Source organism: Saimiri boliviensis, chromosome 14, assembly GCF_048565385.1.
Source record: "Saimiri boliviensis isolate mSaiBol1 chromosome 14, mSaiBol1.pri, whole genome shotgun sequence".
NCBI lineage: Eukaryota > Metazoa > Chordata > Mammalia > Primates > Cebidae > Saimiri > Saimiri boliviensis.
In genome coordinates, this window is record NC_133462.1 from 82,324,979 (window position 1) to 82,352,340 (window position 27,362).

Below are 27,362 nucleotides of genomic sequence, written 5' to 3' on the forward strand. Positions count from 1 at the left end.
ATTCAGCTTTTCACTTCTGTTAATGGCTAATTCATATTCTTTCCCCATGTTCTAGTGAATTTTCTGATTTTTTTCCCATTTATTTTCATGATTTTCTTCAATGTGCCAGACATGAATCCTTGTAAGTTTTTGGAGGCTGACATTTTTTCCCCCCACCTCTTAATGCTGCTTTCTCAGGATTTCTACAGAGTGGGAGCAACTGTATGTCCTGATCGAAACTATTTTAAAGTCGTTTCCCTTCATCTGGCAGGGATACATTACAAAACTTTCATTGTGTAAAGCAAAAAGTGTCTGAGACAGATCTCCATTGATTTCGAGGTTCATTTTGTCAAGGTTGAGGGTACACCCAGGAACAAGAGACATAAGTTACAATGAGATCTATGTTTGATACTTTTTCCAAAAATGGTTTTGAGAACTTCAGCATTTAAAGGGGAAAAAGCAGGCAGCAGAGGAAGAAGAAAACGAAAGGGAGGGTAGGCAGTCAGATAAGTGATTCCATTCTTGTAAGGCTTTGATTAGCACCTACTGAATCCACATATTAACTATGAAAGGAAGGGGACAGAGAAACAGTCGATTTTGCCCTCATCTCATACTTAGTAGATCTGTATTTTACCTAGGATAAAGTAAACAGAGTAGAGGAAGAAGGCTGATATGCACGTGTCTTGGGGGTAGGTGGAGGGATGATTTCTACTCTTGTCTTCGTCCTGTACCTTTGAAGATAAGCTGTTAATTCACATTGTCAGGGTGAGAGAGACCACCTGGTGAGATATGTGGCCTTCTATCTTGCAGCTATCTGTTTAGGACGAAAAGGAAGGCAGGTTTTTTGTTTGTTCATTTTATGTGACTCAGCTCCCAAGCTTAACTTTTCCCTACTGCATAACGAGCTTGGGGTCCCAGAGATTTTATTTTCCTTTAACATGTGGATGCCTGAAACCTCAGATAGAACCAAATCCCATCTCTACTATGTTTTTTTGACCTGAACATATACTGTGTTATTTCTGTCTGATATCTGACACGTCTATTAATGGGTGTGTAGCATATACAGTATGGGTACATGGGACAAGTGGATGATTCATGTCCTGGGGAGGAGGGAGTAGAATGGCATGAGATTTCATCATGCAGCTCTGAGGGCACACAATTTAAAACTTAGAAACTATTTATTTCTGGAATTTTTTTGTTTAAATTTTTTGGACTGTGGTTCACTGTGGATAACTGAAACCAAGGAAAACAAAACCATGGATAAGGAGGACTACTGTACCCACAGCATATGTGACATCGACTGTGTGTAGGTTTCTTTCCCCTATACCAACAAATTTCCTAACACCAACTGGCTATCCTGCAATTTAATTCAATTCCAACAAGAACTACCTGGAATTCGCATCAGACTCCACAGGCTTAAGGGCTCAGTTCCACAAAACTGCCCTCACTTTGGGGGCCACTTGCAAAGAGAGGGTCCCCCAGTGTTCTGTCAATACAAATCAGGGGTTCCCATGGCTCCCCCTCGGTTTCAGTAATTTGCTAGAATGGCTCACAGAACACAGGAAAATTATTTACTTCCTATCTCTGATATACTATACACAATACAACTCAGGAACAGCCACATGGAAGAGATGAATAGGTCAAAGTGTGGAGTGGGGGGTGCACAGAGCTTCCCTCCCCTCCCCCAACACTGCCGGCCCAGCACCTCCATGTCTTCACCAACCCAGAAGCTCTCCAAACCCTGTCGTTTAGGAGTTTTTATGGTGGTTTGATTGATTAAGTCAATGGTCATTAGTCACTGAACTTAATCTCCAGTCCCTTTCCCCTTCCTAGAGGTTGGTGGAGAGGCTGGAAGCTCAACCATCTAACCACAAGGTTGGTTCTTTCGGCCGGCCGGCAGCCCCCATTCCAAAGCTCTCTAGGGGCTCTTCCAGAGTCACTTTATTGGCATAAACTCGGGTGTGGGTGAAAGGGCTTATTATAATAACAAAAGATTCTCCTGTCCTATCACTCAGAGAATTCTAAGGGTTTTAGAAGTTCTGTGCCAAGAACCAGGGACAAAACCCAAGTATGTATTTCTTCTTATCACACCTGGTATTTGCCAAAATGTGGGTCCAAGAGCAAGATCTAAGTTGATGTCTGGAACTTCCATCACTCTGGGGAAGCTGGCATCTTAAAAATGGGGACTCACACATTGAGTATTCATTATTTACCTGACATCAAGGTTACTTTTGATTAGCTGATAGTCCAGTAAGGGAGGCACATAACTAGGAAGGAATCATCCAGACAATGAAAAGGTACAAAGGAATAACCAGGGCTAAGTCACATAATCACATGAAACTCCTTTCTCTACAATGGACCTAGTAGGTCTCTGAAACAAACACATTATTTACCAGCACTACCCCTTTAATAAGTGTCTGCTGATACTGTGGCTCAGGATTGAATGGCTAGAATGTCATGTTGCTCTACAATGTGTCATAAAGCATCAGGTTCTACAGGCCTTCATACTTGAGGGTGGAAATCACCCCTCCAAGCACAAGGTCATACCTGGTGCCCTTGGTTCCACAACCTTAAAGGAGACATTGCTTGCTGGAAGCAAGTTCTACTGTGGCTATGGCTTGTTCTTCACAGTTCTTAGGGTAGGAAGCCTAGTGAGATTTATTGCAAAATCAGCCCAGCAGTTGCCTAATTCTCAGCAGCCTCCAAGCAGGAATCCAGGTGCCAAAAACTATCAATTTGTTGTGTTTTCCATCAGGATCTTTCTAAGCAGAGAGCTCAGAGACAATTATCTTGCTTCAGTTCCCAGCCTGACAGGTAATCAGAGCCCCCTGGGCTGAAATAAAGGACTAGAATACATTCTTGCTGGCTTGTACTGTAACATTTTGCCAGTTCGTTTGCACACACCCACACTTTCTGTTAAATATTTTAAGTGACGGTAGCAACTCAGAGAGATGTTCTGTTTCTTTATGATTTCCTTTGTACATGGCCTTCTACCTTCCTTTCTCTGTTGCTCTCCCCAGTGGCACATAGGCAACTCCAATTTTTAAAGAAATAAATATAGAGTGAGAATTATCCAGGCCTCTTACTTTTTCTCCCTGTCTTCTGCCTGATGACCTGCCCGTTGTTAGTCAGGGTCCTACTGCCTATAAAGACAGGCAGAGGGAAAGAGTGAAAGTGGGTTCATTGCATGATGTTTTTGTACCTTTGGTTTAACAACAAATGGGGAAAGGGCAAGTTAAATCTACTAACAAGCAATGTTTGAGGTTATCTGTGGATTACAAATAAAATGGTCAATGTCTCACCCCCTCTTTTCTTCTTAGAGATGTGTCTTTCTCAACCCTTTTTTGTAAGACTTTTCTGAGGATTCCAGGCTGGAACTAATTCTAAGATTCGGATGCGTTTGCGTAGGAGAAAAAGTTACAGTGCATGCAAATCTTATCAGATCCAGAATGAAATTTTTTAAGCTCTCTTAGCTCTTGGCAAAGCTAAACTTGATCTAAATTCTTTCTGGTTGTTTTGTTTTTGTTTTTGTTTGAGACTGGGTCTTGCTCCATCACCCAGGCTGGAGTCAGTGGCACAATCTCAGCTCACTGCAACCTCCGCCTTCTGGTTTCAAGCAATTCTTCTGCCTCAGCCTCCTGAGTACCTGGGATTACAGGTGTGCACCACCATGCCTGGATAATTTTTTTTGTATTTTTAGTAGAGATGGGTTTTTGCCATGTTGGTCAGGCTGGTTTCAAACTCATGACCTCAAGTGATTCGCCTGCCTCAGCCTCCCAAAGTGCTGGAATTACAGATGTGAGCCACTGCACTTGGCCTCAAACTGGATCTAATTTCTTGATAATGCTATCAAGATCCTAAGGACATTTTGAATTTCTAAAAGTATCAAACAAAGGGGACTCACCTTTTCCACACTATGATCTAAAATCTCTTTTTGCTTTCTTGGTTTGGCCATTGTCATGGAGTGATGCAAGAAGAGCAAGATAAAATAAAAATCTTCCACAAGTGTTTGATTAGTCTAAGGCCAATAGCGAGCCATTGTACAAGAAAGAATCAGGCTTTAATTGCGGAGTATGAAGAGTAAAATGAATCCTATCTTGGGAGAAAAAAATTACAAACAAAAATTTTACTTTTCCTCATTAACAAAGTGCAAAGACTTTAGGATTTTAGAATTGGTAGAACAATCAAACACTTTGTTACACCAGAATATGATAAACTCTTTCACTATTGAATTTTTTTTCTCATTTTGTTTGTCCAACATATTTGAAGGAGCTAGAATTCAGTTTCTAAACCCTGAATCTACATTACACAGCATTGCTTGGCAGTTCATGTATATTTTTCTTGAGCAGTGTTTAATTCTCATTTAATAATCCCCATAGCAAAGAAAGCAAAAGGAGTGTTGAAATGATTCTTCCTCTTACTCAATCAGAATATGATAAAATTAACAATGTTCTCCAGATCCACCCCCAGTAGGGTGGACAGATACAAAATTGGGTTCCCAGTTAAATTTGAAGTTCAGATAGATGATGAATTATTTTTGAAGTATACATATGTCCCAAATACTACAAAGGATACGCTTATACTAAAAAACTCTCTTGCGTATCTAAATTTTTTTTTTCTTGAGACGGAGTCTTGCTCTGTCACCCAGGCTGGAGTACAATGGTGCGATCTTGGCTGACCTCCACCTCCCAGGTTCAAGCAGTTCTCTGCCTCAGCCTCCTGAGAGCTGGAAATCCCGTCTCTATTAAAAATATAAAAATTAGCCAGGTGCCCAGCACCAAGCCTGGCTAATTTTTGTATTTTTAGTAGAGACGGGCTTTTACCATCTTGGCTAGGCTGGTACTGAACTCCTGACCTTGTGATCCACCCACCTCGGCCTCCCCTAAAATTTAAATTTAACTGGGTGTCCTGTATTTTTATGTGCTAACTCTAGAAAGCTAACTCCAGGACCATATTTAGTAAGCTACGAATCAGAACCAGAGTAATCTTTATGTTGTAGTTTTTAAATGCTTCTATTCCAGTCAAGTGGTCTGAGTGTCCCCATGAAAGAGGAAGACATTTTGGCAACACAGAAGGCACAGGGGCTAAGACCTGGGAGCAATTGCCGGCTCGGGTTGTTTACCCATCGTCTTTGGGCAAAACGCTCCAGCTCTCTTAGCCTCAGCATCTTCATCTGCAAACCAGGGGTTTGTACTGTTTTCTAGCTGCTCTGGGGGGGCCTACGTTTTCATGGCACACTCTAGAATTCCCTGAGCTGAGGAAGATGAGCACAAAGAGCTGAACTCCAGACCTCGATTCTGCTTCAACATGAGAAGCTACATTTTGGGTTCCCTTAGCATATATTGCTAAGATACAGTGTTTGGGGATTTGAAGAAAAGATAGCAAACCATCAGTGTAGATATTTCCAAGGATTCTCCCAGTTCTAAATGTCACAGAGGTCTTTAAGGGACACTGTCGGGAGAAGAAAGGAGTGAGACTCAATAGTCTGAGAAACTGAAAATGAAGCATATGTTGACTTTGACCATCATGTCTGCACAGGAAACCCTATTTACTTCTCTTTTCTGTGAGCTTTGTTTTCCTCCTGTGGGTAAGACAGTATGTGTTTCCCTTCCCCGTGTTGAAATATTCTGCCAAACGAAAGTACTCTGGGAATGCTAATGAAGTTTTATGGACAGTAGATTTCAGGATAGAAGCTGTACAGAGAGAAAAGGGAATTTACAAGCATCCAGGATAGAGCTTAGCTGGAGACCAAGAGAGTTTTCTAAGCAACATCTCTATGTTCAGGTTATTGAGTGCTCTGCTACATTGAAGAATGACAAATTCATTCACTACCACAATTTTCCTTCTTGTTTTATTTGTTGAATACATTTTCAGAAGCTATAGCTCCATTTTCAACCCTGGATGCATATGACAATTTCCAGGGAAGTTTTTAAATGATACTGAAGCCAAGGCCTTGTTCTGAGGAGCTATTGTTTGATTCATTTGAGTTGGGGTCCAGGTGCTAGGCATTTTTTAAAAGCTTCTATTGTATCCCAGTGTGCAGCCACAGCTGGGAACCACTCAGAATGGGTGCAGATCTCCCTTTCATCTGTGCCATTAACTGGTCCTTTCCTCCTGAGGTGGGGGTAAATGGCCTCTGCTCAGCTCTAAAAACAACTGCAATGGCGTGCAGTAGGTCCCATTCGCTTCCCGCATAAACCTCAAGTTATCCCTCACTTTCCTGTGTCATCATATTTTCTCCCTGACCTTTCCCTTCTACAGGCAAGCATGCCAATAATCATTCCCATCCTTACAGTAAGCTCTCCTGATCCCACATCAAACTTCAACCTCTGCCTAAATACTCTGCTTTTCTTAGATCAAAGTTCTTTTTTTTTTCTTTTCTTTTCTTTTTTTTTTTTTTTTTTTTGAGACGGAGTTTCACTCTTGTTACCCAGGCTGGAGTGCAATGGCGCGATCTCGGCTCACCGCAACCTCTGCCTCCTGGGTTCAAGCAATTCTCCTGCCTCGGCCTCCTGATCAAAGTTCTTTAAAAGTTTCCTGCACTGGAGGTTTCACGTCTTTACTTCCCAGGGGTCTCTTATTTCATTTTTGTTTTATTTTATACTTAGAAAAGAATACACACAACACAGAAGTCATTTATGAAGCCTCATAATAAAACACATTTCTGTGATCACTGCATCAAATTTCAGATTGTAGTGTTACGAACACCAAGTTTGCTTCCAATTCACTTTTTTAAAATGTTATAGTTATTTTCAAAGGTGTTGAATGAGGACAAAAGATTGTCTGTAACATTTGCGCAGGTAAAAAGTGATAAAGAATAAAAAGAAAGTGAACATTCACATAGGCGCCACACCATGTAATACAACATTCCCAGTCTGCTGACTTCCTCCTGTGACTCTCCTATCCCACCACCTTTCCCCCATCCCAGGTAAATATTCCACTAAATTTAGTATTCAGCATTTGTTTGCTTTTCATAATAATTTACCACAGTTACATCCATCAGCCATGTTTAGTTCGGCCTATTTTTGTACTTTATCCAAGTTGTTCTTCTCTCCCTCCAATTGAGTGTTCGTTACAACCACAAACCTGACAAATCCAAGGCTAACTAACACTCTGGTCTTGTATTATCAGCTCCCAGCTCCAGCGGACACTCTTGATTTCTCTCTCCTTCTTGATAATATTGGATGGGGCACTCTCAGAGTCTCCCACCCACCTCACAGGTTCCTCCTTCTCAGTTTCCTATATTGGATTCTTCTCTTCTTGCCATATTCTATGTGCTGGAATACCCTGAAGTCAGTCCTCATACCTCTTCCCTGTCTAAGCTCACTTTCTGGCCAAGAAACATGAAAAAATGTTCAACATCACTAATTATCACAGAAATGCAAATCAAAACCACAATGAGATACCATCTCACACCAGTCAGAATGGCTATTCATAAAAAGTAAAAAAATAACAGATGCTGGTGAAGCTGTGGAAAAAGGGAACACTTAGACACTGTTGGAGGGAGCATAAATTAGTTTAGCCACTGTGGAAAGCACTTTGGAAATTTCTCAAAGAAATTAAAACAGAACTGCCATTTGATGCAGCAATCCCATGACCAGGTATAAACCCAAACGAAAATAAATCATTCTCCCAAAAAGACACATGCACTCCCATGTTCATCACAGCACTATTCATAATAGCAAAGATACCGAATCAACCTAGACCCCCATCATCATTGGATTGGATAGGGAAAATGTGGTACATATACACCATAGAATGCTATGCAGCCATCAAGAGGAATGAGTTGTGTCCTTGGGAGCAACGTGAATGCCACTAGAGGCCATTATTCTAAGTGAATTAGTGCAGGTACAAAGAATCAAATACCACTTGTAAGTGAGAGTGTAACAATAGGTACACATGGGCAGAAATGTGGCAACTATAGACACTGGGGACTCCTAGAGGGAAGAGACAGTGAATGGGGCAAGTACTGAAAAACTACCTACTAGGTACTATGCTCACTATCTGGGTGACAGGATCACTTATACCCCAAACCTCAGCATCACACAATATACTCATGTAATAAACCTGCACATGGACCCCCGAATCTAAAATAAAAGTTGAAAGTATACAAATAAATAAATACTTTTCCAGGTATTTATTATAACTAATAACTACCTTATTAGTTCAGTAGTTATAAGGGTCACAGATCTGCTAAAAAGACTCTCCGAATCTACTACCTTTTGAGCTCCAATTGGCACAGTCAACAGCTTCCTTGACATCTCCACTTAAATACCTAATACCAGTTTTCAAATGTAGCATGTGGAAAATAGAATTCTTTGTTTTCCTTACCAACTGCTTCCCTCCAAGCCTTTCTCATCTCAGTAAATGGCAATTGCATTCTGCCAGTTACTTGGGCCAAAATGTGAAATTCTTGGAGTCATTTTCAAATCCTTTTTTTCTCTCTCTCTCACAAATAGCACATCCACCCCATGGCAAATCCTGTGAGCTCTATCTTTGGAACCCATCCTGAACCTGCCCACTCCTTACTTCCTTCACCACTATCATCTTAGTGAGAGCTTGAATATGTCTTGCCTGGATCCTGTGAGCTCAGCCAATCTGGTCTCTCTTCTTTCATCTTGCTTGCCCTCTCCCTATCCTCACTCCAGTTAATCAGCCAGAATGATCTTTCCGAAACTTTAGTCAGACATTAGCCCCATCCTTCTCCAAGCCCTCCAGAGGCTCCCTGGCACACTGAAGTCCAGATTCAAGGCCTTACAGAATACAGCTCCTGGCTTCCTTTTCAGCTCCACATGCTACTTTCTTTTCCTTGCTCACCTACCTTAGCAACTCCAGCTTCTGTTCCTCAAATGCCAAGTCTATTACCATAGCCTTTGCATTTATTATTGCTTCTACCTACAACATCAATATCTACTCTGCTGCCTCCTTCAGGTTTCTGCTCAAACATCTCTTTCCCACAGAGGCCTTTCCTGACCACCCTACCTACAGCGGCATACCCTGATGTACGCATTTTAGATATCACAGCCCATCCACATCCGGGAGTCCCCCTCCCCTGCCCACACTCCACCGTGTACCTCTGACCACAGCAGGAGCTGTTTTTTTCTCAAATACTTTTTCAATAGCCTACAAAATATCAGTAAAATAAAACACATATTACATTCATGCACCACATGCAAATGAGGTCCTCAGGTGAACATTATTTTTGTGGTCCTGCTGAAATGGCTACTTAACTGTAAGTACTAGACTAAGGCACACAAGATCTGGTAGGATTTAGTAAAATTTCAATTGGAATGTTCCATGATAACACAGGCTCATCTGGGATGGGGAGTGTGAAGAAGGACGAAAAGGTCACCTGCACACAGCCTTGGAAAAGAGGCATCGGTTTTGTTTAACATTGTGCCAGGGAGCGGCCGCATATAAGAAGGAAGCATAGACCATCCCTAGGAAGCACTTCTGAGGAGGCCTGAAGCCATGTCAAGAAATCATTTCCAACGAAATCCCTTTTAATTACTTTTTCATTTAAATGCATGGGATGCCCAGCAGCCTTCATTCATGGCTGAGACTCTACTCGTGCTGAAGAAGACAGGAAGCCACAGCTCCGGGTGCAGAACACTGGGCAGCCGCCAAAGTATCTTTCAGGCCAGGACTGAGGGACTTTTTCCCCAGGTCCCACAGTGTAAGACGTGGTTTGGGACTGGGGTGTTCGTTGCATTTAATTCAGCAATATTTAATGTCTCCCTGGTCACAGAGATAATATGAAACATTTGGGATAGATTAGTGAACACAGCGGACAAAATTCCTGCTGCTATAGAGCTTATACTTCAATAGCAAAGCAAAGTGACCAGGAAAAATATTATATTATATATTAAATGGGAGTGATTGATCAGAGAAAGGGGAACAAAGGAGTACCAAGGGGTCAACTTTGAACTTGGTACTCAGAGATGGTGCCGCTGAAGAGGGGGATTTGAGCTAATACCCAGAGAAGGCGAGGGAGCAGGTGGGAGTTTTCAAGGGGAAACAAGGGGGTCAGTGTGGCTGCAGTCAGTAAACTGAGTATAAGGAGCATAAGCCAGCATAGAAGCAAGGTCAGAAAAGCAAAGCACTTTCTGGGCTGTTGTAAAGTCTTTGGCTTTTATGCTGTCTGAGGTGGAAACCATTGAAGAATTCTGAGCAGGGAAGTAACATAATCTGACTTGTATTCTGATAAGATTACACTGAATGCTGAGTTAGGAATAGACTCTAAGTGGGCTGAGGAGGTAAAATCAGGGAGAATAATTCATAGATGGTGGTGACTTGGACTAACGTGGGGTGGTGGTAGTAATCGAAATAGTAAGAAGTTGAAGCTGATAGAACTTGCTGTTCGTTGGGGGTAAGAGAAAGAGAAGATTCAAGAATGATTTTAGGCCTCGTGGTGGCTGAGGCCGATAATCCCAACACTTTGGGAGGCCAAGGGGGGTGGATCACTGGAGGTCAGGAGTTCGAGACCAGCCTGGCCAATATGATGAAACCCCATCTCTACTAAAAATACAAATGTGAGCTGGGCATGGTATCACGTGCCTGTAATCCTAGCTACTCAGGAGACTAAGGCAGGGGAATCGCTTGAACCCCAAGTGGTGGTTGCAGTGAGCCCAGATCATACCATTGCACTCCAAGCTGGGTGACAGAGCAAGACTCTGTCTCAAAAAAAAGAATAATTCCAACGGTTTTTCCTGAGCCATTGGGAGGATGAAGTTGTTTTGATTGAGAGATGATAACTATGAGAAGAATAGATCTTAAGATAGGAGGGAAAGAGCAATATATATATTTTTTGACATGCTCAGCTTGAGATACCCACTAGATACTCGTGTAAAGATACCCATTAAGAGACGTCTGGGCTGGAGATGCCTATGTTACAATGTCTCATTGGGTAGAAAAATACTCTACCCTATGCCTTCTCCTTTCAGAAGGGAAATTATGATTCTTCCTTTTCACGAGTTCTTAAATCTAGATGCCATTCACCACCACAGCCACACCCAGGCTTAGGGTTCAGCTTTTCTATGACTAAGAAGAGTTAAAAAGTTTTATGATGCCATCTTTGTTCATCCTAAGTGTTGGGTATTCTTTATTTCCTGCACCCAGGATGAGTAGCTAATCAAAATATTTTGAGGGGAGGGGAAGGGATGGGAGGGGAGGGGAGAGGAGGGGAGGGAGGGAAGGGAGGGAGGGAGGGAAAGAAGGAAGGAAGGAAGGAAGGAAGGAAGGAAGGAAGGAAGGAAGGAAGGAAGGAAGGAATTAATTCTACTCTTTTCACTGATATTCCAAAAAATAAACTAGATCAAGGTCTCCAAGCAATTTAGTTTCAGTAAAATTTCAGAGTCAATTGTCAGGAGCATTTAGTTTGATACTTCTTCTCCAAGCTGAAATGGAAAATTTCAGCTTGCCCCAAATGAAAAGTACTTTTTCACTTTTAGTTAGGGCAAACATGAGTGTATATTGCTGTGTGGCAAGATACCAATGAGTAACTGTTAATCAGAAGAATAAATTCACATCAAATTTGGATAAAGTTAAGCCAACTTGCCAAGTAGACAGCTGGGATATTAAAAGAAGTAAATGGTATAAAATGTCAAATGATTGTTTTTGATTGGCACATAGAGGCTTGAAGACATTTGGAAAGATACTATAATGACACAAAGCTGCAAACAATCATGAATCCTGTCAAAATTCTGATTGATTCAAATATCCTCCAAACCTTAACAACGATGGCCAAAGCAATAAAAGTAAAGAAACATACAGATCCATTCCACAGAAAAATATTGATGTCATAGAAAGGATAGTGAGAAAGAATTATGAAAAGAATATGGTCATAAGAATTCAAAAACTTCGTTCTAAAACTAGGTTCTCCTCCTGAACAGTTGAGTCACTTGAGTCTTCTCTATGTCCATCTGCAACATAGAGTTGCATTAGCTTTGCAAACCTTGAACATTCTGATGCTCTAGGGACAATATCTATCATGACTGTGCCCTTCTCTTGGGTGACGATGTGAAAATGTGAAGACAGAGTATTGTGATAGTTAATTTTATTTGTCAACATGATTGGGCTATGGGGTACCCACATATTTAATCTAACATCCTGGGTGTTTGTGTGAGGGTGTTTTGGGGTGCAATTAACATTTAAATTGATAGACTGAGTATAACAGATTGCACTCCGTAATGCAGCTGGGCCTCATCCAATAAGGTGAAGTTCTGAGTAGAACAAAAGATTTACCTCCCCCAAATAAAAGAGAATGCTCCAGCCTGCCAACCAGTGGATTCAAGCTTGGACACTGGATCTGCAGATTTTGGATTTGCCAGCCTCCATAATCACAGGAACCAACTTCATATAATAAACCTCTTAATATGTATATTCTATTAGTTCTATTTTTCTGAAAAACCCTTACATACAGATTTTAGCATTGAGAGTGGCTACAGAAAAACTATCTTAAAGATGAATTTTATGAATTGCTTTTGGAGTTTCTGGAATTGGAGCTCTAATATGATTACATTTAAAGCACTAATTACTCTATTTTCAGTAATAAAGAAAAGCACTCATAGCCTAGGGTGTGATCTGGCAATATATATAAAATATTACAGTTGGATACTCCTAATGAATTACTTATAAGAAGCAAAGATCTGGGAGACCAAGTATATGATATTTTTGAAAATCTTTGTCAGACAAATGATTACAATCAAATTGGATGGTTGCTTCTGATATTACTAGATGAAGTGGGGGGGACGGGGGAAGATCAGCTCAGGAATACCAATTCCTAGGTTAAGTGCCATACAAAAGAACAGAAAGCTTCTATGTTTGCCTTGAAAGAAACCCCATCTCCTATAGCTGTGGGGCTGAGATTGCTGAAAACCAAACCCAGAATCTCACACTTTGAGTGGCTAAATTACAACAGAGATTATCTTTGCAGTCTCTTTTTCCAACCACTTTTGTCATTCCTCAGTGGGTTCATAAACAGAGTGGCTCTGGTGGCAAGGGTGGGGGTTGTGCATGAACTCTCCAATCCGCTAGCAGCAGAAACTAGCACTGAATTTCCAATATGCATTATTTATTGGGTAATCTGGCAGCTACCTGGAGGCAGGTCAATTATATTGGGCCACTTCCATCATTGAAGGGACAGTGTTTTGTTCTTATTGAAATAAAACAGTTACTCTGGATATAGATTTGTCTTCTCTGCACACAATACTTCTGCCAAAACTACCACCTGTGGACTTATTAAATGCCTTATCCACCATCATCGATTCCATACAGCATTGTTTCTGATCAAGGAACTCACTTCTCAGAAAATGAACTGTGGCAATGGCTCCATGATCATGGAATTCACTGGTCTTGTAATGTTTTCCACCATCCTGAAACAGCAGTCTTGAAATGGTGGAGCAGCCTTTTGAAGACTCAGTATGGTTCCAGCTAGGTAGCAACACCTGCACTGCTGGGCCAAGGATCCCCAGTAGTATATGCTGAGTCCGCATCCAAATATGGTGCTGCTTCTCCCATAGCCTGAATTCATAAGTCCAGGAATCAAGGGCTAGAAATGCGAGCAAGACCACTCACTGTTGGTCCTCATGACCACTAACAAAATGTTGCTTTTTGTATCCATAATGATATACTCTGCTGGCCTTGAACTATTAGTTTCAAAGGAAGGAATGCTTTCATCAGAAGATACAATGATTCTGTTGAACTGGAAGTTAAGACTGCCACACAGTCATGTTGAGCTCACCATATCTGCGAATTAACAGGCAAGGAAGGGAGTTACTATGGTGTCTGGAGTGATTGATTCTGACTATAAGGGAAAATTGGACTGCTATTCCAAAATGGAGGTAAGAAAGGGTATATCTAGAATATAGGAGACCCTTTAGGGAGTTTTCTATTATTATCATGCTGCGTGATTAAAATTAATGAGAAACTGCAACAACCAAATCCCGGCAGGACTACTGGCCCCACCAGGTAAAGGACCATGACAGGCTGAGTTGCTTACTGAAGGCAAAAGTAATATGTAATAAGTAGGAGAAGAAGATAGTTACCAATATCAGCTATGACCATGTGACTAGTTATAGAAACAAATACTGTAATTGTCATGAGCATTTTCTCCTTATTTTTTGAATATATATGTGTGTATATAGCACATAACTTTGTTTTCTTCTCTCTTTTATTCCTTTTTCACGTAATGTAAGAGGTATTGACTTTATATCATAGTATTTAAGTATTGTTAACTTTACCTTATAGTACTAGAGTCATGGAAGATCAAAGAGAACAACAAATATTATCCAAGGACTTTGCATCCTCTTCAGGGGAAAGGACTGATGCACTATTCACAAGGGAGTTGAAGAATGCTAGCTGGAAGTATAAACTTGTTATTGTCTATTTTTTGGTTTGGAGATTAGTCTTGGTTTATGGAGAGGCACAGGGGCACCAAGTTGATAAGGGGTGCACTTATGATAGATAATTTTATGTGTCCACTGGAAGGGTGTTTGGGGATGAGATTAACATTTAGATTAATAAACTTCATGTAAACAGATTGCCCTCCATACTGTGGGTGGGCCTCATCTAATCAGTGGAAGGCCTGAGTAGAACAATTGACCTCCTCCAAGTAAGGGAGAATTCTCCAGCCTACTGGCCTTCAAACTCAAATGGGGACATTGACTCTACAGATTTTGGATTTGCAGCATCCATAATAGTTTGTGCCAATTTCTTATAGTAAAACTAAATTAATAATAGAAAAATGGCACATCTTGGGGATCCCAGAAAGCCTACGTGGCAATTTCATTAAATTAATAAACATTGATTTTTTTATTTGACATAATGCATTGTTCATGTAGATTTCATCCTCCAGCATCAAATAGTCCAGCAGAGTGATGTAAAAACTGAAGATTCTGTGGGAAGAGAAAAGCCTGTGCCATCATTCACTGATTTCTTCTGTCTTATGAAAATTCTCCAAAAAAGTGGATACTTGTCAAATAAAGAAGGAAAAAAGAAAATTTCAACCGATTTTACTTCACGTTAATCAACCATATTTTAGCCAGAATTTTCCCGAAATCACTTTTGCCTGTTTTCCATGAATGAAGATTGTCACCACAGAAGATGTTAAGAAGTTTGTGCCATAGATTCTAAAGGACATTTTAAGAGCCAAGTTTGGAAATTATTTCCAGCAATAGCAGTATGATTGATTGGATGGAATAACTTCCAGGCTGACATCGGTATGTGTATACACACACACACACACACACACACACACACACATACACACATACCAGCATATATGGTACACACACACACACACACACACACACAGAGGTGTGTATATGTGTGTGTGTGTGTGTGTGTGTATATATATATATATATATATATATATATATATATATATACTGGTGTACATCCAGTATATATATACTATGTGTGTTATATGTCATAGGCATACATATAGACTCTGACATAAATATATATGTCTATGTGTGTATATATATGTTCTTATGTACATATGCTTTAGTTGTCATGGCTGTTTTGTAGTGCAGTCAGACCTAAGGCTCTAGAGCTGCAAGTCAAAACAGTGGAAGTAGGATATTCGTGCAACATTCATCCCGGTGGGCAAGAAGTAGCAAAGCCCCAGAAAGGCAATATGTGGCACACAATCCCAGTGCCTTAGCATGGGACATTGAATCTTACAATAAGAATGGGAGTGATTTCTAAGTGATGAAGAAAATTTTTTCAGGTTCCAACCAAGCTACAAGCCTTTCTCTTTCTACTAGCAGCCATGGAACTTGTATACTGCTTCCCATGGAGAAAGAGGAAAACTCTGTTTTAGGGAACTGCATCAAACTATAGGCATCGAAATAGATGAGGATCTAGAAATGCAATTAAACCATTGTCAGCTCAATACTTGTAAGTCCAAGTTTCCAGCAACCACACAAAAGCCCTCAGGAATCGCCATAATTAACTAGCATACTGGCAGTGATGACATGTGAGTGCTCAGTTGGAGATGGGCTAGTGGGATTAACAGGCAACATGAACAGCAGTGAGGTTTAGAAAGAAATTCTAAAACCAGGTTGCAAAGAGGAGGTAGGCTGGGGCAGGATCACATCCCTGAATGCTCTTGGCTAAAGGTTTCACCAGCGAATGGTAACACATCACACAGGGCTATAGCTTATATTTTATTTTTTGAATAAGTATAGATATACATTGAAGTATTTATGCATGTGTTTTTATTTTATTTTAGATTCAGTATATACATGTGCATGTTTGTTATATGGGTATATTGCTTGCTGATAGAGATTGAGCCTCGGGTGTATCCATTACCCAAATAGTGAACATGGTACCCATAGGTAATTTTTCATCATTTATCCCTTTCCCATCGTTTCCCCTTTTGGAATTCCCAGTGTCCATTATTTCCATCTTTATGTCTATGTGTACCCATTGTTTAACTCCCACTTATAAGTGAGAAGATACACTATTTTACTTCCTGTTTCTGAGTTTGCTTATGACAATGTCCTCCAGCTCTATTTATGTTGTGGCAAATGACAGGATTCAATTCTTTGTTATGACTGTGTTGTACTCCATGGTGTGTATATACCACCTTTTCTTTATCCAGTCAACCACTAATGAATATTTAGGTTGATTCCACGATTTTAATATTGTGAATAGTGCTACAATGAACATATGAGTGCAGGTGTCTTTTTAATATAATGATCTATTTTCCTTTGAGTAAATCCCCAGTGGTGGGGTTGCTGGGTTGAATGGTAGTTCCATTTTTAGTTTTTTGACAAATCATCATAATGTTTTCCATAGAGGGTGAACTAACTTACACTAACACCAGCAGCATTTAATCACTCTGCTTTCTCTGCAACCACACAAACATCTGCTGTTTTCTGACTTTTTAATAATAGCCATTCTGACTAATGTAAGATGATATCCAACTGTGGTTTTAATTTGTATTTCTCTGATGACGAGTGATGTTGAGCATTTTTTCATCTGTTTGTTGGCAGTTGTATTTCTTCTTTTGAGAAATGTCTGTTCACGTCCTTTGCCCAGTTTTTAACAGGGTTGTTTGTTTTTTCCTTGTTGAGTTGAGTTCCTTGTAGATTGTGGATATTAGTCTTCTGTTGGAGGCATAATTTGCAAATATTTTCTCCTATTCTGTAGGTTGTCTGTTTACTCTGTTATTCCTTTTGCTGTGCAGAAGATTTTTAGTTTAATTGAATCCCATTTGTCTGTTTTTGTTTTTGTTGCATTTCTATGCATATATTTTTATCCTAAAATTAACAGTCATGTTGATCATTCTCAAGTTATGCTTCTATTTTTGCCTTTATCATGTCTAGAATAACAAGAACCCTTTTTGCTACTATTAGGTGTTCCAGACTTCTTGTGTTCCACCTAAGTTGGGTTCTCAGTACTGTCAGAAGGATAGAGCTGCTGGGACCCAGACATGAAGGTTAAGTTGTGATCTTTATTAGAATTCTTTTTTATATCTTCCCTTTTCAGAAGTCAGAGCCAAGCACTGAAGGATGTCTGTGGCTTTGAATAGATGCTTCCCTGCTTGGGTGATACTTTTGCTTGTGAAGTGATTTTAAGAAAGTTATTGGGACAGTTCTCAATTGTAAATCCTAGTTATCTTTCTTTGGAGAATTTGACCCATTCTTTTACCACTCTTTCTTTGCACTCTAAGAATGTAAAAGCAGAGCTTTCTTTCCACTGGCCCTTTGGTAGGATGAATTTACAATTGCCAATTCTGTGCAATTCCAAGCAATGTCAACAAATGTCTTTGCCCTTTCATTAATTCTGAAAATAGTATCTACTTGAGCATTAGTGTGCAGTTAAAGAGTCATTCAAATGCCATGTCATTGTTAGAGGAAAGTTACTCTGGGAATGACTATTAAGCTCTAGTTTTGCAGAGCCAAGGGGGACTACATGACCTGGAGTGAAACAGGATCCTAGCACTAAGTTCTCATTGTCCAACTGGTGCTAACTCACAATGGTTGATTTTTGGTCCTCAGTCTTTCCATCCAGATCATGGGCACAAGTATAAAATATATAAAAATCAATTAATTTTTGTGAAGACATTTTATGAGATTAATATTTAAAAGAGATTAAGGTGAGATAAATAAAAGAGTAAAATAAGATTAATATTTAACAAAAGGACTCAATATCTGCAAAACCCACATCCATCTCTGCATTTAGGGTGGAATTAAACTCAGTCCTTCAGAAGTGAGTCTCTACCTCTGTAAGAATAATGGGAAGTTCTGATTATCAAAAGATCTTAATTATTCAGAAGCTAATTATTCTGCCACTGCATTATCTTACTTATTTGTTCTTCCCACTGCCTATCTCTGGATCTTTTTCCTGATCATTAGTAGATCATGACACAGATTTTTCACTGTGCCCTCAAGTGGGCAAATAAAATTGGCTTTTGTAATGATCTCCCCTCCTTTCCAACTCACTGGATGGTAGAGAAATTCAAACCTAGCCATTAACAATGTATCTGTCTTTTCCAGTTTATACAGTCTCCTTTCATTGTTAAGAACAATTGCTTTCAGAGTTCTACACCCTTCTCCTTCTTCTCTTAGGAAGTACCTTGCTTGGTATATGAAGCCATTGATAGGATCCTCTGAATCTCTTTTAGTCTCTTTTGCAGAATAGCAAGCTGGGCTTGGCTAGAACCAGCATCCTCTGAGGTACAAATGTCCCCCTCCAGCCTTTTGGAGTGTGATAGCATTCATTGCTACTAACCACTGAGTTTGACATTCCCTCTACTCATTGAGGGTTTTATCTGCAGGGGCCTTCTCTTGCAGAACTTAGAACTCTTCCAATCCCATGGTCTTCTTAGCATTAAAGCAAGCTGCCAGCATTGGGAGAGCAGGGGCTAGTCCTCCTTTGCTGCTGCTCTCTCTCTCTCTTGCTCTCTCTCTCTCAACCTCTCAGCCTCTCTCTCTCTCTCTCAATCTCTCTCTCTTGCTTGCTTCATTATCTTTAAGTAGCTTCCAAGTCTACAAGTAGCACACATAACTTCTACTTACATTCCCATTGTCTGCTAAAAGTACCCTCAACAGGTCATTTGCTGTATTAGAAACCAACAGCCTTCCTCTGTTGGGCCTTGGGAAATAAACCACCAGTCCTGATGTTCCTGGTGTCCCCTATACTTTCTTGGAAGTTTCTACAGCGCCTTGACCCTACTTCTGGAGATGTACACTCAAGTCTAGGTAGCAATGGGTTGATTCCTTATCTTGGCTATTGTGAATAGTGCTGCAATAAATAAGAGAATACAGCTATCTCTTTTACATACTGATTTTCTTTCTTTTGGATATATAGCTAGCAGTGAGATTGCTACATTATATGATATTTTTAGTTTTAGTTTTTTAAAGAACCTCCATACTCTTTACCACAGTGACTGCACTAATTGACAAGAAATGGGAATCTTGATCTTTACCTTCCTTGTTCTACTTCTGTCTCTCTCTTGCTTCCCATGATTCAGTTGGAAAGCTCCCCTCTTTTTTCTGTTTGGGTAAGACTTTCCTAACAGCACATTCTTCTTCTGTTTCCCAGACTGACCTTAGCTCTTTGCCCTCTCCTAGGGTTCTAGCAGAATGGCTGCCACAGAATATTATTTACAGAGGACAGGAATGCAACACACGTTGACTTAGAGTAATCAAAGGGTAGGTCTTACTACATCTAATCTCTATCAGATGGGAAGAGAAAAGAGAAGAAAAAAAGACAGATGAAGGGCATAAGATCCAAACCATTTGGTTATTTACCGGCAATTCCATTGAATGATTTGATGGGATATTAACTAAAACTGTTGGTTGAAATGGGAGTTCTAAATAATATGAGTATACTATTATTTGTGTGTGTGCATATATGTATATATGTATGTGTGTATGTATATATACACACATATACACATGCACAAACACACGTGCATACACACACACACACACACACACACACTCTTTTCTACTCCTCTGGATGACTGAGAGTTGGTTATAATCGCCCTTTAAAACAACTTATTATTAAAAATAGATCATTGGGAGCCTAGTACATGGATTATTCATCAATAATGGTAGCAAGGAATTGGAAGCAAACATTACGGAAGGGGTGGCAGAAACCATAGCAGAAGTTGTGCTTATGCTGATCCAATCCCTGACCTCTAAGTGGATTCAGGCCACTGAAAACATGCCGCTGGAAACACAGGAGAGGCCTGTCTTGGTGACAGCTCACGATTCCTGCTATTTGCACAGACTCCCTCCTGCTTTTCTGTTTGAACCCACTGACACCTGAATCTTTAATCTTATGGTTCTGCATTCTGACTTCTGAAACCTGCTTCAACCCTCTTCATCTGAAGCTTCACTTGAATCCTCTTCTTTGACTTTGACCCTCAGAATCTTCTGTGAACATGACATTGCTTTCATCTACCTAAACCTGTGTGGGGAAAGAGCAAAAGCCTCCCTCTGCTTGCAGGATGCATACCTGCTGGACCAGCCTGCCTGGATTTCTTGCAGTTGATGGACAGGGAAGAACTGTGGAGTCAAGTGCTCATCAACTCTGGCAGTGACAAAATATCTCCAACAAAAAACACTGCAGACATTTTTCCAAGACTTTCCTTATCAACAGGCAAGTAGAAAACAGATGCAAAATTTAAATAACTTTGCGTTGAATCATAGAGAACGAATTGGAATCAGTCTTAGAAATCATCTAGTACAATGTCATTTTTCTTAAGAGTGCACTGAGGTATTTGAAAGTTAACGAAATTATTACTTAAGCTTGCCTACTTATTTTTTTTACCAACATTTACAATCCTACCGTTTATGAATGTCATTAACATCATCATTTGGAGGGTGGCAAGAATGCAATGATGAATGACTGAACGTAAACGACTTAATTATTGCAAGAGTCTGTCAAGTATGCACAAATCACAACCAAATCCTTCGTCGTCTCACTAGTCGAACTACATTAGTCAGTTTGTGTTTATTTACAGAAATACCTGAGGCCGGGTACTTTATAAAGGTTTATTTGGGTCACAGTTCTGTAAGCTGCACGTGAAGCATAGTGCCAGCATCTGCTTCTGGTGAGAGCCTCAGAAAGCTTCCAGTCACAGTAGAAGGCAAAGAGGAAGCTATCATGTCACATGGCATGGGAGGACATGAGGGGGCAGGACGTGGTGCCACACTCTTTTAAACAACCAGATCTTGCAAGAACTTACTCATTGGCACAAGGAGGGCACCAAGCATTCACAAGGGATCTGCTCCCATGACCCAAACACCTCCTAGCCACCACCAACATTGAGGATCACATTTCAACATGAGATTTGGAGGGGACATACATCCAAACCATATCAAGCACTTTTTAGCCAATGATAACACATAAGGGATTTCCCTGTTAACTGTATAAACAACACGCACGGCATATGTTCATTGTAGCACTATTCACAATAGCAAAGACATGGAATCAACCCAAATGCCCATCAATGATAGACTGGATAAAGAAAATGTGGTTACATATACATCATGGAATACTATGTAGCCATAAAAAAGAATGAGATCATGTCCTTTGCAGGGACACGGATGGAAATGGAAGCCATTATCCTCAGCCAACTAACACAGGAACAGAAAGCCAAACACCACATGTTCTCACTTATAAGTGGGAGCTGAACAATGAGAACACGTGGACACAGAGAGGGGAGCAACACACACTGAGGCCTGTTGGGGAGGTGGGGGCAGGGGACAGCATCAGGAAAAATAGCTAATGCAAGCCAGGCTTAATAATAGTGATGGGTTGATAGGTGCAGCAAACCTTCTCAGCACAGATTGGCCTGTGTGACCAGTCTGCACATCCTACACGTGTATCTAGGAACTTAAAATTTAAAAAGAAAAAGATTAAGTGTATGTCTGATTCCCCCTAGATGGTGTGTGATTCATTCACATTTGCCTAATGACTAATACCGTGTTTGACCAGAGTCAGTGTTTAGCACATTCTTAGTAATTTAAATGGAACCAAAGGGGACCATTACTCTGTTTTGCTGTAATGCGTGAATTCCTAATTTGAGGTACATAAATCGTCTTCGGAATGTGAGTTTTCTGAAATTACATCCTAAATTGTACATATGTGTGTGCGCGCGCTTACACATCTTACACATCTCTACCCACTCCAGGAGACGGTTTTTGGCAGCAGCATCTCAAAGGGATCAAAAGATTAGTTTAGCAAAGGAAAGACTGGCATGTCCAAAGGACATATTAACTCACCGAGTTTGCCTGCAGTCTTGGGAGGTCCTGGAGGGCATGGGACGTAAACAACTAGAAACTGGAATTCTTCCAAACAGAAGTTTCAGCATCATTGAAGAGAGAGAAATGGCTCAGAGTGATCCTGATGGAGTGGCTGTAACTGTCCAGCACCTATTGGGGAATAAAACAAGCATAAATCACAGTGAGGCCAAAGCCCCAGAGTCTGAATCCAGCTTTCTCCAGCAGAGGAGCTGTGGACATATATCTGCACCTTCTCTCATTCCTCTTACTCCATATAGGGATTTGTTATTTCTCTCCACTCATATGACATTCCTTCCTCAATGAATCAGTGAAAAATTATTAGAAAGAAAGAAACAAATGTTGAATAAAGTTCAAATGGAAGTGATTCACGTGCTTAAATTCATAAACCTGAAGCTGAGATTTTGAGCTATCCATCACAGAAAAAGTCTTCTGGGAGGTGTGAGCTTTGGAACACTGAAGGTATTTAAGCCAGATGACACAGAAAGTATTTCTCATTGAAAAAGGCCCCAGGATTAGCTGACTACTCATGTCTCTTTTAGAAAACCTAAACGTATTTAACTGTGAGGAATCTTATATTTGTTGCTTGTCCATGTGGAGGGCAAAGTCACAAATACCTCCCTCAAGATGTATAATACTTAAGGAACTTACATTTATTTGTATATGTTCTGTTTGAAATTAGCTTTCTATGTCTACTGATGTCTGTTCAGGTTAAAACTGAAATTGGTTTAATTCCAAGAGCACATATCCACTGACAGGAGATGACAATTTTGATACATGCTGGGTGGCAGGCAGGGATCAGCTTCGAATTTAAAATATGAAGTGGATATTTCATGAAGCAGATAAAGTGCATGTTTAGGTGATAAATTATTAGCAATGGAGGGAGGGGCAGAGTCAGAATTTTTAAAAATAATTTGGGCCATACATTTATTGCGTTTAATTTGTAATACAGAAAGTAATCACTTCTTCCTCTGAATTCTTACAGAGCTTTCTATTTAACTTCAGCACCCTGTACTTTTTTCACCTTTGTTTTCATTACTTGTGTTTGTGTCTTGTCTTCTGCTGCCTTACAATTCCTTGAGGACAGAGCTTTCAGCTTTTATAGTATTGAGTGTGCCAGAAATTGTTGGAAAGATACACAAGTGGATTGTTTAAATTAGCTTTTTTTCTTTTTAGTTTTCTGTGAATTAACAAAAATGCCAGAAGCATGAACCATATAGCTAAGCAGAAATACAGAGCCAAGGAAACAGCAAGAGGAGGACCATCAAAAATCTGTGCTAGTACATTGTGTTATTTAATGTAAGCTAGATAATGCTTTTGTGCTTCAGTAACCAAGGAACTCAAAAATGTCAGTGGCTTGTCACCGATGAAAAGTTTTAGTTTTATATTTTAACATAATTAAAATTTTGCTTCTTTATCATAAAATATGCAGAGATTGTTCCTGATTAAGTTCCTCTTCAAGGCTGTTCTTTTCCAGGTGAAGACTCATGGACCCAGATTCCTTCCTTCTAGTGGCTTCATCATTCCCAGTATTAAAACAAAGAGAGAGCATGTAAAGTATTTTTCAAGGAGTTGCAAGGAACAAGTGTACAAGTAGCACACATACCTTCTCCACACGTTCCAATGGCAATAATGCATTGCATGGCTTCACTTTTAAGGGAGGCTCAGATATATAATCTTATGCCCAAGTTAGGGTATATAAGATGGGTCAAATAGGTTTGACAAATATAAAGGCTTATCTGCCACAGTGACCAAATATCCATTTTATCACTATTTGAGCTTATATGCTCACTCCTTCCCTTAACAACAACAGCAACAACAACAAAGACTCCACATTTCATTGAGTCATTACATCTACTTCAAAGTCCAGGATCTCTCAGTGATGTAAGTTTTTAATTTTCCTCTTCCTAGAGTCAATTGTGACTGCTTAAAGCAATCTTTAAGAAACATACAGGTTATCTGGTTTTTTATACATACTCAAAACATAATAATGGGATAAGAACAGATGACAGCAACAAATACTCCCTGGTAGAAGGGGAAGGGAATAAATAGAAACCAGTTTAGAGCATGACAAAATTCTGTAGAGAAAGCTTTGCAATAGGTCCCTACTGTGGGAGTAGGCACAATTATTTAACTAAATCCTGCTTCTGATCTTAAGAAGAAATCTCTTGTCCACTGTTCCCCATGGATATTGGTTCAGTCCTTTGGGAAGTTTATTCTTTTCCATCATCCTCTTTGACTACAACAGAAATCAGTGTTGAGGACGATGCTCCCCATGAGATCTGTAAAGCTTTTGCAATCTGTTTTCTGTCCTTAAGTCAGGGTCCAAAGATTGTATGAGTATCTTAATAGTCAAAGGCATTTTTAGTTGGAAATTATGTTTTCTTTGGCTGTATATTTCTCCTAAAAATATATCTGTTGGCTTTCAGTTGGTTCCATGTGCCATCAGCTATGCCCTGATTTTTTTCCTAGGCATAGTTTTCGTATCTGCCTTGCTTCTTTGCTTTCTGTTCCAAAATTCTTGCCTTTCAATTTAAAGACAACTACACAGAGGCTAGTAGGATTGGGAAGACCACATGTGTTAATCTGAGAAGGTTCACTTTCCATTTTTCAGAAACTTCAAAGTCCCATTTCGTACTTTTTGAAGTCTAGAAGCAAATGGCTTTACCAGTCCTGCATGACACCAAATTTCTAGACAGTATCTGTTTCTTTTCTTTTCCTCTTACAAGTTGGCATTCTCTCTGGAACTCACCTCTTTCTTATAATGCCTTAACAAACACAGATAATAATAACCAATATGATTTGGCTCTGTGTCCCCACCCAAATCTCACCTTGAGTTGTAATAATCCCCACATGTCAGGGGAGGGATTGGGTAGAAAGTAATTGAATCATGAGGGTGGATTTTTCCCATGCTGTTCTCATGATAGCAAATGTGTCTCATGAGATCTGGTGGTTTTATAAAAGGGAGTTTCCCTGCACAAGCTATCTTGCCTGCTGCCATGTAAGATATGACTTTGCTCCTCATTTGCCTTCTGCTATGATTGTTAGGCCTCCTCAGCCATGTGGACTTGTGAGTCTATTAAACCTCTTTTTCTTTATAAATTACCCAATCTCAGGTATATCTTTATTAGCAGTGTAAGAACAGACTAATATAGTAGCCAATACAGAGGAATACTTTGAAACATGTAGCATTGTATTTGTTACAATTGTGTCATAGTCATATTTGAGGATATTGATCTGAATTGATCTGGTCAAATGTTTGCAGGGTCTAAGTAAAGACTTCGTTTCCTAATGCACATTGTACAACTTAGAAGTCTGCTTTTCTTTCCATGACAGGGGTTAATCCACCAATAATATTAACTTAGTAATTGAGAATGGGAAGAGTCAGAAAAGATGTAAAACATGATGCCTACATTAAAAGAGGCTGCCATTTATTGCCATTATTTTAGCTCTCAGGTATCTCCCCTGATACATGAGGATTACAATTCGACATGAGATTTGGGTGGGGACACAGAGCCAAATCATATCAGTCATACAATCTAGGAAGCCTTATCTGACATCTCTCTGGTACCCCATCTTCTCAACTCCTTTCTCTGGTACTGAGTTGTAAATCCTTCCTGCATGCTTCCCTAGCATCATTTGCATGTATCCATCATGACCCATGTTGTACTACATTGCAATTGTTTGTCTGTTTATTTATTGTATTATGGGTTTGTTAACAGCAGAAAATGACTATCTTATTTGTATTACTAGTCTCCATCTTAAAACCTAGCACACAGCATGTACTCAATAAATTTTTATTTAATTAATTTAAAAATAGACATATATGTAAATATCCTAAATATTTCAGGGAACTTGGACCTTTTGTGAAACATAAATCATTCTTATGTCAAAAAGCACATGTTTAATAAAGTAATTTTTAAAAGTTAATGAGTTAAACTTTCATTTGGTGATTTTAATAAAACAGTTATCATCCATGGGAGATTGATTCCAGGACACCCCTTTTATCCCCCAACCCCACCAAAATCTACAGATGCTCATATCTGCACAAATAATTTACATATAAACTACACACATTTTCCTTAATATTTTAGATTATCCATAGATTATTTATAATACCTAATGCAATGTAAACACCGTGTAAACAGTTGTTATAATGTACTTGGGGTTTTTTGTTGTTTTTATTTTTATTTTCATAATTTCAACTTTTATTTTAGCTTCAGAGGGTACATGTGCAGGTTTGCTATCTGAGCATATTGTGTGTTCTGTATGGATTTTACAATTTGTATTCTTTTGCATTGCATTTTTTCCAAATAGTTTTTATCTGTAGCTGGTTGACTCCAACAATGTAGAACTCAGAAATACAGAGGGCTGACTGTAAGCTATAGAAACATATATGCAGAATATATTCCTTATTTAAAAGTAGCATATGATTAGCTTGGCTTTCCACCCAGGACCCATTTGAAGAAACTTATTAAGGTTTTATTATGGGAAGAAAATGAAAAGCACATAACTTCATTCAGGCAATGAGTATAATTCCTTTAGACAGAAGATACAAATATACTGACCAGTTGCCATTGATACCCTGGTCTCAGAACTGAAATCAGTCAAAAGTGAATAAAGTGCCAACTAAGCAAAATGAAGCCAGTGCAAAATCATTTCTAGCCTTAACCCCTTTCCTTCAAATTAACCCAGGAACCATAGGGAAGCCAGAGGTGGAAAAGCATCTCTACATGTTACATTTCTGAAGATATCTTGATAAATGTACTAGCTTTGACATAATTACACAGCTGTTTTAAAAAAGAAAAACAGACAAACGTATATGAAATTGTGCAGGAATATATCGACATGCAGGTAGGATGTAGCAAATTTTGGCAGGCCAGCAATTAGAAAAGCCAGGTATATAATATTTTTTTAAAACATCAGAAAACTGTGGAAGGAATATGTGTTCGGTGAATTCCTAATCTAGAGAATAAATCTGTTCTAAGGTGAGCTGGCAGTTGCCAATGGTCATTTGTTTTTCTTTGGTTGCTTTGTTTTATTCGTGGGAGCACCTGCCAATTTTGAGTGCAAACCAAAAATTGAAAAAGGGCCTGGAAGAGGGCCTTTGCCCAAGAT

General features: G+C 39.6%; 1 long non-coding RNA gene across 2 annotated transcripts in view; it reads right to left on the minus strand.

Moving 5' to 3' along the window:
- LOC141581092 (uncharacterized) overlaps window positions 1-27,362 on the minus strand; it is a 159,067-nt gene that overhangs the window by 125,115 nt on the left and 6,590 nt on the right. For both annotated transcript variants that reach the window (XR_012513603.1, XR_012513604.1), the window contains exon 2: window positions 22,227-22,376. This is a non-coding gene — a long non-coding RNA (uncharacterized LOC141581092). The remainder of the gene's footprint in view (window positions 1-22,226; window positions 22,377-27,362) is intronic.